Raw genomic sequence first — 20,010 nt, forward strand, 5'->3', positions numbered from 1 at the left:
GTGCTTGTTCCCCCCATTGGGCACTGTGACATGTAAATATCACTGACTGGATAATGTGTGGGTGTATTTATCATGCTTTTTTTTTAACTACCCATAATGGGTGGCCAGATGGGTCTTTAGCCCGGACAGAAAAGACAAGCAGCCAAGGCAGACAATCCATTATAAAGGCTGTTTGCTAAACAATCAATCTTACAGAGGAAAATAAGACTGCTGATGCCATGCACAGCTGGCAGGTAAGCTCAAACATTAGGCACTTCAATCCACATCGGTTGGCTGAAAGTACAGATGACTAATGTAAATAAAATAGGGAGCTATTGACTAGTAAGGGCTTTGGTGTGGACACAGCTGCAGCACAGATCGAATCTACCTCATTCTGACAGACTAAAAGGGTGGCATGAATCATCCTTAATTCTAACATGGCATGCTCTGGAGCATTCACAAATTGTGATCTATGACAAGTAATATCAGCAAAGGAATTGAATTTTGTGCAAGACAAGAGTCGGAGACGTTATAGATTTGGGAAGGATTTTTGTTTTATGGTACCCGAGAGATGCTCTCAACCAAACCACATGGGTGATTATTCAGAAGTCAAACCCATTGCCCTCTGTACAGTTGATAGGTCCTGTAAATATGCATAGACTGATTTTAATTTACATATTGAGTTATCTCTGGGAAGCTAGAGACAATATAATTGTTCCCATTGCCCCTATTTTTGTTCTGATGAAAAACTTGGGAAAGAGATAAAACTGAGAAAGTGTGATTGGCTTGAGGTCCACCTAGCAAGACTTAGTGGTTGAGTTAAAATTTCCACCTCTTTCTTTCCAACCCTACCAAACTGGGCTGTAGATGCTAATGCCAAATGTCCAGATGCATAAACTAAAAAAACTGTGGATTTTCCTAGTTTAGAAAGAGATTTAAAAGAGCAGAAGAGTAGAAAAAAAACCCTTGTTTCCTCCTTATCATTAAATTAATAAAACTATTCACACATCTGTGTTGAGGTACATTTTAGTTTAAATTCCAGGGAGGGTTGTGAAAATAATTTCGATACTCCAATTTTGAGTTTGCCAAATACAGGTAATCCTCAAGTTATGAACACAATTGAGCCTGAAATTTCTGTTGCTAAGAGAGACATTTGTGAATTTTGCTCCACTGTGCGACCTTTCTTGCCACCGTTGTTAAGTGAATCACTGCAGTTGTTAAATTAGTCACCTGGCTGTTAATCTGGCTTCCTCATTGAATCAGGCTTCCCCATTGACTTTCCTTGTCAAAAGGTTGAAAAAGGTGATCACATAATCCTGGAACACTGCAACCGTCATAAATATGAGTCAGTTGCCAAGTATCTGAATTTTGATCACGTGACCATGGGGATGCTGCAGCCAGTCATAAGTGTAAAAAAAAATGGTTGTGTTACTTTTTTCAGTGCTTTTGTAAATTTAAACAGTTACTAAATGAACCTCAAAGAAGGAACCTCAAGCTGACTAATTCACACTTGACCGAGATGATCAGATGTTTTCCAAGTGCTTCCAATGCAAACTTAGCATAATAAGTCTATATCCTAGGGGAATTCAGCCTATGATGTAAATACAATGTACACTGTGCCCATAGTCTTTAAAAATTGTTTAATAAGTGGTAGAGAAGGATGTTATCCATTTCCAACTTCATGTGACATGGTTGTCTCTGATTGACTTTCACTTTTAGCCACCTGTTAGTGTCTTCCCACCAGAAGCCCATGTCCTGTAGTACATAAATACCTTTCTGGAATCCAAGGAGGTGAATCTGAGAAAAATTTTAAGTTGTCAAGAGATTTAGCATAGGGAGCCATTTTCTGGCTAGAAGAAGAGGCTGTTGGTTGGGAGAGCGTGCGATGACTTGGAAATATTTGGATAGAAAGCAAGGGAGAGGTCACAAAGCCTTAAAAGCAAGCACCACATGGCATACAAGATGTTTGAAGGAAGAAGAGAATTGAGGGATGAATTAGGTGAGCTGTTGAAAGTGTAAGTGATATACATGAGACAGAACTGGAGAAACCGTAAGTGGCAACCCACCAGATGAAACATCTTAGGAATTCCAGAAGAAAGTTGACCTGGGAAAGAAGATTGGAGATGCAGGCAATTTTGCTGTTTCCCCCAATCCATTAATTAGAATTAGAATTAGAAGAATTATTTATTTTATTAAAAGGGAAGACTAAGAGAGGAGAAAATGACATTGGAAGAGCAACTGCTATCCTAATATTGTGAACAACCAACCTCAATCCCATATATTTGGAATTTGGAATCTCAGAAATGGAAAGAAGCATGACAAGTTATTCTAAGGAAAGAAAAGATAAGGAGGAGAGATTGTAAAACTAAAGAAGTCTAACAGCTGAGTTGTAAAACAATAAAAGAGTCAAGATTATCAAGGAGTTAGATAATCAAGGAGACATAATTTATTTTTTATTTGTCAATTGCTTACAAGATAATAGGTATAAGTAAAAACATAGTTATGAATACATGAAATGGGTACATATAAGAAAAATAAAAGAAAGAATAGAACAGGGACAGTAGGCACGTTGGTGTGCTTATGCACGCCCCCTACAGACCTCTTAGGAAAGGGGTGAGGTCAATAGTAGACAGTCTAAGGTTAAAGTTTTTGGGGTTGGGGAAGAAATCACAGAGTCAGGTAGAGTATTCCAGACATTGGCCACTCTGTTGTTGAAGTCATATTTCCTGCAATCAAGTTTGGTGCGATTAACCTTGAGTTTGTATCTATTGTTTACTCTAGTGTTGTTATGGTTGAAGCTGAAGTATTCATTGACTGGTAGGACATTGCAATGTATGATTTTATATACTATACTTAGATCGGACCGAAGGTGGTGTAGTTGTAGGTTTTCTAGGTCTAGAATTTCGAGTTTGGTGGCATAAGGTATTCTGCAACAAGTAGAGGAGTGGAGAACTCTTCTTGTGAAATATTTCTGGACTTTCTCAACTGTGTGAATATCAGATACGTAATGTGGGTTCCAGACTGATGAGCTGTATTCAAGTATTGGTCTAGCAAATGTTTTGTATGCTCTAGTTAGTAGTGTAATATTATCAGAGAAAAAGCTACGTAAGATTAGGTTAACAACTCTTAATGCCTTTTTGGCTATGTAGTTACAGTGGGCTCTAGCACTTAGATCATTAGAGATGAGTACTCCAAGATCCTTGACAGAGTTTGGATCATCAACAAGGTCTTGACTATTCAGCCTGTATTTTATTTTCTGATTTATTTATTTTTTTGCCAATATGTAAGACAGAGCATTTATTTGTTGAGATTTGAAGTTGCCATTTGTTTGACCATTGTGATATATAGTCAAGGTCTTTTTGAAGGGTAGCAGTATGGTCTGTGGTGTTGAATAGCTTTACATCATCAGCGAAGAGAACGAAGAAAGGTTTGTTAAGTACAGACACAGTTTGTGTCATAGGTTAGGACTCAGACTAGACCTCAGATGTTAAGTAAGAGGCTCCAATAAAATCTGTGGAATATCAGACTTTAGGACACAAAATCATGAATCACCTAATTGAACAGAGGCACTATCTGAACAGTTGGCACAATCAGATGATGAAGAAGTCAGGTCTCCCAGCCCCCACACCTGCTGAACAGAGTGAAGAGCAAAGACATTATGTGAGACTACTTGCCAAATAAGGGAGTAAATCCCTTGATTAATAGAAGTTAGCTGCAGCCTCATTTAAGAAGCAGCCCTGAACCATGACCCCTCATTGGAAGCAACCATATGGTCTCTGGCTGTTGTATGATGTTCATAGTCATTCTGTCTTTGAAATTTTGACATTTGGACTAGCTGACAACCCTGAACTGGATCTTGGAACTCTGGACTGGATTTGGATTATTCTGCATGCTCCAGCTAAAACTATTCAAGCAAAATTCTTTCAGAGACTCTGATTTGATTTACATTCCTCATCTGCTGTTATGTCTTGACCTTCAGTAAATTGCTAAATTCCATGGCAACTATGGGTGTGAGTATACAATTGAAAGCAGAGGCATGACGGTTTGAGGGTTAAAACCGAAATCAAACAAATAGGATACAACTTAAAATAAGATATAAAAAAGAACAAACTCTTAGAAATGTAAATAAATAAACATGTGGGAAATGCTCTCTTTAATATAGGGGAAACCCAACATAGAAGGTACCTTCTTCCACATGTGGTGGTCATGCAAGGAAACCCAGAAGTATTGGCAAAAAATTAGGCACTGGCTAGAGGAAATAACCATGGAACAGATTGAGTACAAACCGGAGTCCTTCCTTCTAGGAATTTTTGATAAACGAATATCTAAAAAATCAAAGTATATTACAATCCATATCTTAACCGCAGCCAGACTGGCATTTGCCCAGTGCTGGAAACTACCTTCTATCCCCACTGAACTTATGGTCATTCAGAAAATTTTACAATGTGCAGAAATGGACAATCTAACCCAAGCATTAAAAAATAAAGAATCTTCAATTTATTCTAGCAATTGGAATCCTTTGTATATTTGGCTTAATCAAAGATAGATCACCGCTAAGAAGACTAAGGCCGACGATAGCTTTGAAGAAGAAAAGACCTTACTGACAGTCACAAAATATGGTTTTATTATAATTGTCTTTCCTACCTTTGTTTTCCCCACTTTTCCCCCCTTCTCTTCCCTTTCCCTCTTTCCTCTCTCAAACTTTCCTTTCTTTCCCTCTTGGCTTACGCCAAGACTGGTGCGTCTCTTTGTTGTATATAATTTATAGCTGTGTTGTTGTCTTTTTTTAAAAAAGTAAAATTAATAAAGTTTATTTAAAATAATATAGGGGAAACCCACAGTGTCTTACATAATAAAATCTCATAGGAATTAAAGCCTACCCTTTGGTTGCGACCATTTCTTATAATTAAAATGAGCTGTGATAGTGTGAGTAGATTAAAGGAACTCAAACATTTACAAGCACTGATGCCCATCCAAGAAGCAGCAAGGGAGATGTAGAGAGAATCATCAAAGGACTGACAATCATACCTTTATTTTATGCCCTAATATACAGTTATTTTGAACCATTTATTCCTGAAATTAATATGATCCGTCATGTGCATTCACAAATGAGTTACCAAAGTTAATTTTTATATTTTGGCAATCGACCAAATTGAATCATCAACAGTTCCTTTTCATTTGACAGGTTTTCTTTCCAGCCTAATGACATTTCTTCTGGCAGACTTACTAGCTTTTGACGGAAAAGTGTGTGCTTCTAAACATTCCTGAAAGTGGGTGTTTTATCTGAGCAAGGACTAGTAAAGCAGATTTACAACTGTGGTTTTAGAATATTGTTAGAGAAAGGAGATTTATTTCCAAGAAATAGTTATAGGGAAGGCAAGCAATAACTAAGCCCAACACAAAGCCAGCTGCATCCTACAAGGAAATCAAAGAATAACCAGTCTGTGTGTGTGTGTGTGTGTGTGTGTGTGTGTGTGTGTGTGTGTGTGTGTGTGTGTGTATGCCCTAGAAGGTAGAGAGATGTGATCTCAAAGTAACAATGTCTTAAACAAGGAGCAGGTAGAATGATAGACAAAGAGGGGACAAAGAGTAAACTCCTAGCTTTCTATTCATGATGAGGAGGAGGATGTTATCCATGTTTAACTCTTGGCAATTCTATGGGCCAGGTCCCTTTACATCTTCTGATCTTGCATTGCTTCTTTGACTTTTTCTATGGTTTGACTGGTATCAGCTTTGATGATTCCCAGCCATCATGTCCTTTCATGGCCTGGTTTCCTTTTACCACTAACTTCCTAACATAATTGCTTTTTCCAGGGAATTTCCTCTGATGACATGGCCAAAATTAGCAAGACACAGTTTTGTGATTTTTCCTTCAAGTGACGTGTTTGGTGTTATACACCCCAGTAGTTGCTTGTTGGTCACTTTTCCTGTCAAAAGATCTTTATTCATACCTTAACCCAATTAATCATCCCAAAGTTAATTTTTCAAGAGGCAACTGAGCTTTCTTGTTTTTCTTTGAAGACGTTTCACTTCTCATGCAGGAAGCTTCTCCAGAAACAATGAGAAGCAAAACATCTTCAAAGAAAAACAAGAAAGTCCAGCTGCCTCTTGAAAAAGCACCCTTGTGACAGCTATGATCTGGATGGCCATAGACATTTATCCCTGCTGCTATTCTATAATACTATGGTCAGTAGGTCATAAGATGTTGAGGAGTCAGAACCACTGGATTTGAGTCTCCAACTATTTCAAGAATACAAGAATTGTCTGCTTCCTAATTGATGGGCAGTCATGTTTTATATGGATAGCCTTGTTGCTTGCATCCTAACAATTTTTATTGACTGTTTCCTAGTATGATTTGATTGCTTATTGTGCCTATGATTGTTATTAAGTGTTGTACTTTATGATTCTTGATTCTTGACGCATGTATCTTTTCTTTTATGTGCACTGAGAGCATATGCACCAAGACAAATTCCTTGTGTGTCCAATCATTGTTGGCCAATAAAGAATTATATCTTCCATCTTGCTATATTTTTTGTTCCGTGTTACTGATTTTTGATGGCATTCACTACATTAGAAATACAGATAGTCATCAAGTTATGACCACAACTGAGCCCAAAATTTCGAGTCCTAGCACTGTGGAGCAGGGTGAGCTCCCGTCACCCGCAACAGCTTCTGCCCACCTAGCAGTTTGAAAACATGTTCTATGTGAGCAGATAAATAGGTACCACTTTGGTGGGAGGTCAAACTGGTGCTTCATGTGGATGGTTAGAATCCTGCTGGCACTGTACCTTCCTGGTTGCAACCCCACTAGTGAGGTGGCTTAAGTGGAGGGAGAAGGCCCTGGATGACACTGCAGAAAGATGCTCATCTTTCTTTCTGGTGCAAAGCTAGCTCATCTCATGTGGCGCACTTTAGAAAGCGCACAAGAGTGAATCAAGTAGGGCTAGCAGAGTTAGATAATACTTTGCATTAGCCTTGTAGTTTCCTGACTAATGTCACATTGCAAGAAAGAAAGAAAGAAAGAAAGAAAGAAAGAAAGAAAGAAAGAAAGAAAGAAAGAAAGAAAGAAAGAAAGAAAGAAAGAAAGAAAGAAAGAAAGAAGGGAGGGAGGGAGGGAGGAAGGAAGGAAGGAAGGAAGGAAGGAAGGAAGGAAGGAAGGAAGGAAGGAAGGAAGGAAGGAAGGAAGGAAGGAAGGAAGGAAAGTCTAGCCCTCTTCTTTTCAAGGTCAGACAGAGCCAACTGAGGGCTGCCATCCTAGCAAGACAGATAAATATAAAATATTCTGTACTTCCAAGATGCTAAAATAAAGAATGCTTTTTTCTCAGAATGGGTTTCTTCATTGACTTCGAGATTTATTTTTGTTTGGGCATAGAACAGTCAGTGAGAGCATACGGTACTAAGAAAAAAAGGCCATGAAATGTCCTTCAATTTCACAACTAGCTTGAAGCTTCCTTCAATCTTTGGACTGTGTGTAAGCTCTGGTTCCATGTTTCTCCTTAATGACTCTTTCATACTTTCCCCAAGGTCAGCTCTAAATTTGTCGAGAAAAATGATGCCCCATGAGCTGCAAAGCACACATCCATCAGCCTCAAAGGAGACTTGGTCAGGGCATGTGGAAAGAAGTCTAGCAAAACCTAGACTCAACCTGATAGAAGTGAAGTAACACAAATTGAGGAATATGCTTCGTAATGTCAGTGGACCCCTGCCATCTCCAGCTATTTGAGCTGTGGGTTGTTATCGAATGTCAACGAAAGGCTTGAAGTTCAACACACTTATTTATTTATGTATTTATTAAATTTGTATGCCACTCATCACCCCTACTCTGGGTGGCTTATGTATTATAAAAAGATAAATAGAAAAGTAGTTGAAATAGTAAAACTATGGTAATTAAAATGTTAAACTATACAAAAGTAGGCCTAAGCGATGTCTGAGATGATCTTACCCCAACAACCACCTCCAGTGGTGAGTTCCCCACCCCCTTGGGGCCCCAAGCCAACTAGCAAAACCAAAATTTTAATAACCTTCTGGATGGCCAAAAGGGGAGGAGCAATTTTCACCTCTGGTAGTAGAGTGTTCCACAGGAATGGGGCCACCACAGAAAAGGCTCTTTTCTTTGACCCCCCACTCATTGGAATTCCTTGGCAGATGAGATCCATAGCAGGCCTCTTCTGCTGGTAAGAGTGGGGCAGGCTATTTCCATTGAAGAGAGACAATATCTTTCATTTTTTCCCTTTATTCTAGAGAAAATGTGCAATGGTCTGGTTCAATTTAGGATCATTATGCATAGGAAGTGGAAACTTAGTCTTCAGAAGAAAAGTTGAGAATGGTAATTATGAAGTCCAAGAAAAGATACATCAACATTTTCAAGGGGGTGCAATGAAAATCAAGACTTGTTCTCTATTATTCCAGAGTTTGGGGCATGAAATAATGAATTAATTTAGGGAAAAGCAGATTTCATTCAAAAATTTCCTAAGAACTAGCACAGTTTGACAATGCAACCAGTTCTACAAACTTGTGGTGCAGTCCTCTTCCCTATATGCATTCAATTGAAGGATAGGCATACATATATCAGGAATGCTTTTATTTACATTTATTTATGATGTGCTTGGGATTCTCTCAAAAGATGATGGCATGAAGAAAAAAGCAGTAACAAAGTATGTCCCCATTTTTGAAAATGCAAAATCCAACCATTGGTTCAAAATCTAACCGTTGTATCCCTGGCAGAGTAAAAACAGAAGGGAGCCAAAGCGTGTACATTTTGTTGTAATTGTGTTAATATAATTTTTTATGTCAGTGTTTCTCAATCACAGCAACTTTAAGATGTGTGGTCTTCGATCCCAAGAATTTCCGCATTCTGCCTGAGAAATTTTGGGAGTCCATGTATCTTAAAATTACCAAAGTTAAGAAATACTGCTTTATATGAAGCTATTTATATTAACAACATGAAAAAAGGTGGAATGCTAAGTGAATGATTAAAACTGTGGGTTCTTATACTGATCATTTCAAAAAGAGATCAAATTTTAAGTTTAAAGTGTTGCAACAATCAAGCACATTTAATTTTGCATTGTTCTTTCACATAAATACACATGCCCAGGCAGAGACAACAGTATGAGTAAGGCATAATTTTCATGGGTAACTTTCTCAGCAGCTGCTGTTTCTGCTAATGATCCAATTCTTAATCGAACTCCCAACCATTTTCCTTATATCTCGTGGGATCAAACTGTCCCTTCCCTTGATTGTATTTTTTAATTAAAATGGAAAAAAGCTCATTTTCGAAAGATAATCCGCTGCCATCTGAAATACTTCAGCGCTCTGGAAAGGACCAAAATCAAACTAGAATTATTTAAGATGCTAATTAAACTGAAACAGTTTTTGGAAGACTGGGTTATTTTTATTCATCCACTAAAGGAGAAAACAAATTATTTTGGAGGAACAGCCATTTAGTTCAGTAGAAAGCAATTCAGAATGAATGTTTCCAGAAATTGTTGAGTGAGATCTGAAGGTGTTTAATATTTGTTTTTAAAAAATAGGTTCATCTAGATTCAGTATATTGATGAATCCATCAACAATGAAAGGGTGAAAAGGTCAGTGATTTTGTCTTACTGCCCAGGTGACTTCCTTGGAAAAAAGTGGGATATACTGAATAACAGGGCTGGAAGAGACCTTGGAGGTCTTCTAGTCCAACCCCCTGCTCAAGCAGGAGACCCTGGCTTATACCATTTCAGACAAATGGTTGTCCAATCTCTTCTTAAAAACTTCCAGTGATGGAGCACCCACAGCATCCAGAACAATTAACCAGTGGAATATCTTGCCTCCAGAAGTTCTGGTTGCTCCATCACTGGAGGCTTTTAAGAAGAGATTGGACAACCATTTGTCTGGAGTGACATAGGGTCTCCCATTTGAGCAATGGGTTGGACTAGAAGACCTCCAAGATCCTTTCCAACTCTGTTATTCTGTTAAAATATTTGACAGGCATAAATGTGAAATTTGAAGGCAAGCCATTCCACTGTAACTGACGAAACTTCTTCATGCCTAATAAATATTGGAGTCATGCAGCCCTGGGATCTAAGCAGTCGGATATCAAATACACCCATCCTGTCCCTATTCTGGGTTTTCCTGTTTCTGTATTGTATTTTGAAGCTACTGGTTGGTTAACTGATTAACAGAATTGTGCTTTTTATCTTCTTTGCTTTCAAACAAGACATGTTTTTTTTAGCTGACCCCAATAACACTAATTAAGCCAGAGTGATTATGTTTGAGTTGGTTAATGCCTTATTTGATTCATTTAAAGTCTGTTTATGTAGGAGGAAAACAAAATGCTCTAATTTCTAAAATCTCTGAAAAAGGATGTGATGGAATTAAGTCTGGGGGGTGGGAATTAGTGAAAACGAATGATTTTTAAGCTTTCAAATTTAGCCAGTGCTTCTAAATGTGTAGTTAAAAGTCCATTAAAACAGCAATGGAAATTATCCTTAGGTTGGGAAAACTCATACAGGTGGTCCCCAGTTAATGATCATTTTTTCCAGCAACGGTTTGAAATTATGACAGCATTGAACAAAGGGGTCATACAATCAGTGCCAAGATGTACAGTCATTTCAGCATCTTTGCAGTCACGTGATTGCAATCTGAGTGCTTGGCAACTTGTTTGCACTAATGATAGGTTGGTAAAGCACCCCACGGCTTAGAATAACTTTATTGTCCCTTTAAATGCACACTAATCGGCATACATTAAAATGAAATTTTGTTGCATGCAGCTCTCAAAGGGTCACCACCTCCAATATGCACTACATAAACATGACTAAAAAAATATGCATATACTCACATATATATTCTATGACACAGAGAAATAACACCGTCTAGTTTGTAAATATACATGTACATGGCAAGATAATTGAATCTTGCGAGTTTACCAGATGGATGCCCTAGGGAACAAAGCTGTTACAGAATCTGGTAGTCCTGCTAGAAATACTTTGAAACCTCCTCCCAGTAGGGGAGCAACAGAAACAGACTGTGAAAAGGGTGTGTGGGTCCTTAACAATGCTTTGAGCTCTAAGCACGTAGCGCTTACAAGCAGAATCCTGAATAATGGGAAGCGAGCCTCCTATAATCTTCTCGACTGTCCTTACCGCTCCCTGTATGGACTTTCTATCTGAGGTGCTGCTGTCCCCAAACCAAACAGGCACGCAGTTTGTCAAAACACTCTCAATCCTGCCTCTGTAAAAAGTGGCCAGGAAAGAAGGAGGAAGATGTGCTCTCCTCATCCAATGCAGGAAATGCAGGTGTTGGTTTGCACACCTCACTAAGGATGCCATGTTGAGAAACCAGTTCAGATTGTTAGTTATCTGCACCCCCAGATACTTAATACTGTTGACCACCTCTACAGCTGCATCCTTGATGCTGAGTGGAGTATAACTATGAACTAAAATCTACAGTGATCTCCATTTACAGTCTTCCTGGCCTGACTTCCCCAGAAAGTCAACAAGGTAGGCAGCAGGGAAAGTCACAAGCTATTGCTGCTGGCTAGTTTCTAGGGACTGTCCTGTCTTGAAATCCAAGTTTGAATCACTTGAAATCCAAGCTTGAAGATATAGACTGTCTTCAGCCAGCTTCCTTGAGACCAAAACCACCACATTCTGGAGAGATTCTTCCCAGTGCCAGGATGCAGTTGTAAAGTCAACTCATCATCCGGTGATCCGTTCTATGATTGCCACAACTTACAACTGTAATTGTTGGCTCAATTACAGTTATAAATTGAGAATTACCTATAGAACATCCATTCAATAGACAATAATCTGGTCAAGGTGTACATAAGAACCTAAGCAGTGCCCTGCTGGAGTGGGCCAGGGGTGGGTGGCTGGGGGTTCACAGGAGTTTGGGAGAGCCTCTAGTTAAGATTCTGTGCAGTTCAGAGAACCCCCAAATTCCACTCCTGGCTGACCCTGCCCACCCCACCCCACCCTGTCCCTCCCAGGAGTCCCCACAAGGCCCGTTTTGAATGCAGGTAAGTTCAAGCTCACGGAGGCTCAGGGAGGGCAAAAAACGGGCCTCCCAGAAGTTTGGGAAGGCAGGCACTGGGCCTGTTTCCAGCTTCTAGAGAGCCTCCGGAGCCCAGAGAGGCTCAAAGTAGGCTCAAAGAAAACCTCTGGAGCCCAGAGAGGGTAAAAACGCTCTCCCACCATGGTGCAGGAAGCCGACTAGGCCTCACACACCATGGCCACGCCCACCCAGCAACTAGGCAGAGAACCCTTTGCTAAAATTTTTGAAGCTCACCCCTGGAGTGGGCCTCTGCTTCTGTTCTCACATGGTCAACCAACTGCAAGGAAATCCACTTGTCTCCAAACAAATGGACTTCAGAAGTAGTCCCTTTATTATCAAGGTAAATAACCACTGATCCTTTAATACTGGTGCCATATTTTTCTATGCAGCATGGTTGGAGAATCTGTGGACCTGTAGGTATTGCTGAAATATATCTCCGAGAATCCCTCACCATGGTGCCTCTACACGGGGGCTCTCAAACTTGCAGCCCGCGGGCCAGGTGTGTCATGTGATGGCCACACCCAGTTTAGCGAAGGGGGAAAAAAAAGCCCCGATACATCACATGACACTGCCATGATGACACAAGTTTGACACCCCTGCTCTACACCTTCAAACAGGGTTGCCTCTGGGCAGCTTCCTGGACCTGTCCCTGCAGTTTTCTTGGTAATATTTATAGAATGTCATTTGTCATTGCCTTCATCTTGCTAAGGTTGAGAGAGAGTGCCGAGCCCAAAGTCACCCAGTCAGTTTTTATGCCTACAGAGGGACTATAACTCACAGTCTCCTGGTTTCTAGTCTGATGCTTTAACCACTACACCAAACTGGCTCTTTTCAAGTTAAGATTCACCAAGTATCAGTTGACCTTAATCCACCCTGTGTATGCATGTGTGTATGCATGTGGTGAGTTGAGCAGACATTCAATGTATTGTGCAAAACCAGAAAATGGGCTAGAATAGTTACCAGGTTAAGTGTACTGGGGGCAAGATGACCACTGAATGCAACTTGACTTGAATACAAATCCAGTAACTGTTTGTATGGTAGCTTCCGCAGTGTTGCCAAGTTATGTATTTAAGCCTGGATGGACTCTCTCATGACCAAAGAAAGAATTGTGAATGAGGAGTTAGACAGACAGACAGACAGACAGACAGACAGACAGACAGACAGACAGACAGACAGACAGAGGGATGGAGGGATAATAAATAGATAGATGATAGATGATAAATGGTGATAGACAGACAGACAGATATAGATGATAAATAGATGATAGATAGATAGATAGATAGATAGATAGATAGATAGATAGATAGATAGATAGATAGATAGATAGATAGATAGATAGATAAGAGAGGGAGTGAGAGAGAGAGAGGCTGGGATTGCACACTCTCTAAACAAAAGCCCAACAAATCACGTTATGGGTTTCAGAAGAGTATATTTTACTAACTGTGGTTTATTAAACTATGTGCAAACAAGGTCAGTTACCTGCTGCATACTTATTAGAGAAAATGAATGTTTTCCACAGCATATGAATTACAATGAACCCAGAATGGTAACTAATTTTCTTCTCTTGCTTTCTGAACAATTTCAGAATTGCACTTCGCTTGTGGTGTAATTGCAGAAATTATGGGCCAGTTGTCCTGAATTATGGACAATTGGGACCATTTTATGGTTGTTTCAGTTCCACACCTTTTATGTGTCTAAGTCAGAATGCCTTCAGTTTAACACTGCATTTTTAATTTATAAGGTTGGTGCAAAGGTGGTATTCAACAGGTTCTGACCAGTTCTGGAGGACGGGTAGAGGAAATTTTGAAGAACTGGCAAATCCCACCTCTGACTGGAGCTTTTATAGTATCCTTCCCCGGGCATGCCCACCAAGCCATTCCCACAGAACCAGTAGTAAAAAAATTTGAACCCCACCACTGGGTTGGTGGGAAGAGAGATGTGAACTGGCCAAAAGAAAAAGGGAAGCAAATAAAATAAAATTTACTAAACTGTGCAATACTGAGCCATATGTAGTATAACAGAATCATAGAGTTCCAAAATTCAGTGCAATTTTTAAAAAGGAAAATAATAAGAGGATAAATAGAATAGAAATAATAGAATTCTTTATTACCAACTATGTAATCATACATAGAATAGAATTCTTTATTAGCCAAGCGTGATTTAACTCACAAGGAATTTGTTTTTATACATATGCTCTCAAGATACATACAAGAATCATAGATATAACACTTAGAAGTAGTCATAAGGATAAAAGCGACAAAGTTACATTCATACAGTTCTAAGTCGGAGGAGATGGGTGAAAGGAAGATAAGAAGATTAATAGTAATAGTAATTTATACTTAGTAAATAGTTTAACAGTGTTGAGGAAATTATTTGTTTAGCAAAGTGATGGCGTTCAGGAAAAACTCTTCTTGTTTCTGGTTGTTCTGGTGTGCATGGGTGGATTTCTACTGGTTCTGTTCACCTTTATAGAACCGGTAGCTCTGAAGAGCAACAGACGTAGAACCGGTTATATGTCTGCTGTTTTTGCCCACCTGCCCGCCCAGGCTCTTACCTGACCTTTATTTCCTGCTTTTTCAACTTTAGCTGCCGTGCAAGGCACAGCTGCAGTTTAAAAAGCAGGAAAAAAGTGCTTTTTGAAAGGCTGCTTCTCTGCACGCAGCATGCTGATGACGATTTACAGGCGCACACAGCATGCAGGGAAGCACATCGTAAATCACTGAACCTCATGAATCACCAAACTGGTAGTTAATCCTGTTGGATCCCACCCCTGCTGGTATGTAATGCTCTATAGTGTCGTTTTGAGGGTAGGAATGGAAACAGTTTATGTCCAGGATGTGAGGGGTCTGTAAATATTTTCACAGCCCTTTTTTTTTGACTCAGTATACAGGTTCTCAATGGAAGGCAGGTTGGTAGAAAATATTTTTTCTGTAGTTCTAATTACCCATTGAAGTCTGTGCCTATCTTGTTGGGTTGCAGAACCAAAACACACAGTTATAGAGGTGCAGATGACAGACTCAATAATTCCTCTGTAGAACTGTATTCTACTGTATTCCTTGGGCAGTTTGAGTTTTCTGAGTTGGCGTAGAAAGAACATTCTTTGTTGTGCTTTTTTGATGATGTTTTTGATGTTAGGTGTCCATTTTAGGTCTTGAGATAAGATAGAACCTAGAAATTTGAAGGTCTCTACTATTGATACTGTGTTGTCTAGTATTGTAAGAGGTGGTAGTATGGAAGGGTTTCTCCTAAAGTCTACCACCATTTCACCACGGTTTTGAGTGTCACCTTCATGAATAAAGTAATAAAGTAATCTAAGCGGCAATGCATTTCCTTAAACTAAAGAAATGACTTTCCCCTTCAACAAGACAAATAGAAACAATTTCAATGATTTATTGTTTAACATTTCAACCTAAAATCTCTTGATACTATATCTCAAAGTTGATCTATAATAATAAAGCTTCATCATTCAACCTTAATCAGCAAAAGTCCATTAAGAACAACCAAAAATAACTATACATAAATAAATCAAGTTCATATTTACTTTATTTACTCTATTCCATAACTTAGCATTTTCTGTAAAAATATAAGAAGCTCTCTTCTCATATCTTATCTCATATCTATTAAAAAAAATCTTTAAAGTCTCAGCTTTCAAAGTTAATCAGAAAAAAAAATCATCAAGAGCTATCAGAAATATTGAAATTTAATCCCTTCAAATAATGTTTCACAAATTAATTCCTTATCATTTTCTCCTAATCTCCTATCAGAAACTCCTTCACAGATTTAACACTTTCCTTCAGTTTTAACACAGTAGCTTATCACTTTCTCAAAAAGTACAATAACAACTGCTTAGCAGTTGTGGCATAAATCAAGGTCACCCTGTATCTTGATATTATTGTAGATATTAAAGATTGACTTTTAGAAATGTGTAACTTCTCCATTTTGGAAAATATAATAAATAATCAGAAAACAAAGCCAAAAATGGCACAGACTTTATGGTTCCTACAACAATAGAGTCGTTATCTTAGGTATTTTTTAAATTATTTCTATTATTTGGTATCAGGATACTATTTTTAGGACATGTACCATGTTTCTCACAAAATAAGGCTGGGCCTTATTTTTTTTGACCCCCGAAAAAACGGCTAGGCCGTCTTTTCAGGGGTGACTTAATTCCCCCCCCCCTTACATCATCGGGAAGGCGGGCAGCGACGGCTTAGATGTTGACCTCGGCATTGGTGGGGCACTTCGTATCAGGAGACTTTTCACACAGTTGCCTTCCCTTCTCCCATGGTGCTGCGGCGTTTAGAGCAACGCCACGGCATTTGGAACAGCTACGCGCGGCCAGCCAGGGCTCCTCCCTGCAACCAGAGTCTGGCGGAGACGCTCGGCTTCAGGCACTCGTGTCACTGCCTTCCCTTCACCTTCGAAGGCAAAGCCAATTCTTTTAAAAACGACGGCCTACTACCGGTATGACAAAGCCTCCCCTGCATGAGAGGGCAGCCCAACCCCACGTGGGAAGGCGAATCTCCCAGGGCCGCAGCGCAGGATCGGCCCACCCCGGGAGAAGCACCCAGCCGCCATCCTTGCCTGGCGCTGGGCAGAGCTTTGCCTGTGGTGCCCAGCGCAGCTGACAGGTGGGCCCTCCTGCCTGGCAGTGGAGCTCTCGCCAAGGCAGTGAGTGCCTCCCCACCGGGCCCTCCAACCATCCCACCAAGGCCGCGCCAGAGCCATGCAGGCTGGGCAGAGCTGGGAAAGCGAGCCGTGGGTGCACACCTGCCTGCCAAGCAAAAGAGCCGGGCCGACCCGAGCTTGGCTTCCTTCTCAAGTCCCTCCAGCCTGAACCTGAAGGGGCTACTGGGAGAGGCCGCCCAAGGCGGTGATAGCACCTACCCATCCATGGACAGGGAAGCAAGGCGATGGCCTGTGCCGTGTATTCCTCCGAGCTGAGACCTGCCAAGTGAGGGCCTCTGCCCAATGTCCATGCCGCTGCAGCGTTTGGAGCTGCCGGTGCATTTGGAGATGCATGGGGACAGGGACGGGCTGGACAAGGGGTGGAAAGGATGGGAGGCTTCGGGCTCTCTCTGCCGGATCCTCTGGCCAGGGAAGCAGCGCTGCCATCGCCTCGCCTTCCTGTCTGTGGATGGGTGGGCGCTATCACTCCTTCAGGTGGCCTCTTCAGGTGGCCTTTTCAGGTTCGGGCTGGAGGGACTTGGCAAGGAAGCCAAGCTCGGGTCGGCCCGGCTCTTTCACTTGGCAGGTAGGCGTGCACCCACAACTCGCTGAGTGTCTCTGCCGGGCTCTGTTTGCAGGGAGGAGCCCTGGCTGGCCGTGCGTGGCTGTGCCAAACACTGCAGCATTGCTCTAAACGCTGCGGCAGCAAGGGGAGAAGGGAAAGCAACAGTGGCGGAAGGTCTCCCGATACAAAGTGCCCCACCAACGCCGAGGTCAATGCAGGCAGCGCCATATCCGGGTATGCAACAAAAGTACTTCCTAACGGCAACCCCCCCATCCCCCCTTTTTGCATGTTTAACATAGGCCTTAATTTGGGAGGGAGGGGCTTAATTTGATTTTATGCCTATAAAACATGCTGTGACTTCAACTCCCAGAATTTCTCCTCCAGGCTTGTTAGCTCAGGAATTCTGGGAGTTGAAATCCACAAGTCTTAAACTTGCCAAGTCTGAAGACCCTTGGTGTACAACCTATATCCTCAGGGTCGTATGCAGACTATCCAAAACCATCGTCTTCCAAAAATGTCAACATGTTTTTTTTAATATGGCAGAATTCTCGCAAACGGGGACAATAATTAAGTGCTCTTAAATTATTAGGCTAATAATCTTAACCATTTAAGTGTTCTTAAACAATTAGGGCCACACTTGGAATACTGCACCCAGTTCTGGTCAATTTAAAAAAAGATGTTGAGACTCTGGAAAGAATGCAGAAAAGAGCAAAAAGAATTATTAGGAGGAGACTAAAATTATTAGCTGGAGGTTAAAACATACGAAGAACAGTTACAAGCATTGAGTATGTCTTGCCTAATGAAAAGAAGGACTAAGGAAGACATGATAGCCATGTTCCAATACTTGAGGGGTTCCTACAAAGATGAGGAGGTCAAACTATTTTCCAAAGCACCAAAAGGCAAGAACAATGAATGGAAACTAATCAAGCAGAGATCCAATCTAGAATAAGGAGAAATATCCTAATAGTGAGAGGAATCAACCAATGGAACAGCTTGTCTTCAGAAGTTGTGGGTGCTCCATTACTGGAAGTTTTCCAAAAGAGACTGGACAACCATTTGTCTGAAATGGTATAGGGTCTCCTGCTTGAACAGGGGACTGGACTAGAAGACCTTCAAGGTCCCTTCCAACTCTACTATTCTATGTCAGTGGTCCCAACCTTTTGGGCACCAGGGATCGGTTGCGTGGAGAGAGGTTTTTTCGTGGACCAGAGGAGGCGTGATTTCCCATACTGCCTGTTTGTGTGGCCCAGTTTTTGGCATGCTGCAGCCCGGTGCCAGTCCATAGATTGAGGGCTGGGACAATTTGTGGGTAAGGAGAAAGGAATTTATTGTTTGTACAGAATTTGTAGGACATACTAATCTTTGAAAAGAATACACTGTGTACCTTTATCTAATCTCATCAATGTTGCTTGAGCCTAAAGCTGCACCTAGGAACAAAGGGATGAGAGTATATCATCCCCTAGTCCCCTAGTATGTTCAAAATGGGTTTTAGCTAGAATTTGCTGGCCTGGTGGTTGACTTCAGAGAAAACCCCCAGAAACCAACAGTTATTAAAGAGAAATTGTAAATAAAGAGCAGGGAGTAATGTATTCACTTCAGGTGGTCTCGGATAGATTGTGATGGCCTGAGTACTCAGCCAATGAGGAAAAGGTGGGAGGTAAACATGGACAATGATAAGGAATATAGAGACAATATACTGGTGGCTTAAGCTTTAAGGTGTATCCATTGTACCTGTGAGCGCGTGATACACCCTCTTTGCAAAGTAGTAAAATAAAGATTACCACTGTTTTCTTTTATAAGTTTTGTCTTGCAACCATTTTAAACTAGAGAATGAATGGCACACCCCTGTTCTATGTTATATTATTTGAATTAAAATTAAGTCAAATGTACGTTTAGGCCCAGGCCTGTCCACTTACTGAAGGATTTTACCAAATGGGACGTCCTGATTCTCCACTTTTGCTTCAGATAATCTAGAGAAGCTGGTCTTCAGAGAAGGGAGGGCCTGCTGATTGTTGAAATGTATGTAACCTGTGACACATTTTAACACAACACACCATTTAATATTCATCACAATCCAAACAGTATATTTTATTAGAAGGCTGTGCAAAGTCTGTAAATGCTGCGTATTGTGTCAGTGGCTTTGCGGGGCTGAAGTTCCACAGTGAGGCATCATGAGGCATAAAGACTGAAATTGCCATGTTTAAGACTTTGAAAAGGAAAGGAAAAAAATGACGGGCCTAAAGCCATGTTTCTGGCATAGAAACCAAAAGACAGAGACAGTAGATCCTCAAAGCCATAAAAAAATAAGTGGCAACCGCAAATGCTGTTATTTCCTAAAGTTTTCTGCAATATGTCACAGTTTACAACCCACATAAAAGGATGTCTCTTAATACAAAAAGTTCCAACTGAACCCAGAAATACATTTTACACATTTACATTTCCAACCAAACTCTCAACAGGCAGATTTCTTCCCTCTCTTTTTAGTAATAATGGATGTATTTATGTGGGTACTCTTGCATTGCACAACTCAATAAGTATATTAAGCCGTGGACATCTCTGTGGAAAGCAGTGGCTGGATTCACATAAAAAAACCATACTTAAACCACATATGGTTTCAATGTTGACTCAGCCATACCAGTTGAGTTTATACCTGATGCTAAGCCACAAATGGTTCACAAACCACAGTGGTTGGATTCACATATTACACTATGCCAGCAGTCCTCAAAGTTTGCAGTACCATGACACTCAAAACAATATGTCAG

This window comes from Pseudonaja textilis, chromosome 4 (assembly GCF_049901715.1).
Source record: "Pseudonaja textilis isolate UNSWEBS1 chromosome 4, rPseTex1.2, whole genome shotgun sequence".
In the NCBI taxonomy this organism is placed as follows: Eukaryota; Metazoa; Chordata; class Lepidosauria; order Squamata; family Elapidae; genus Pseudonaja; species Pseudonaja textilis.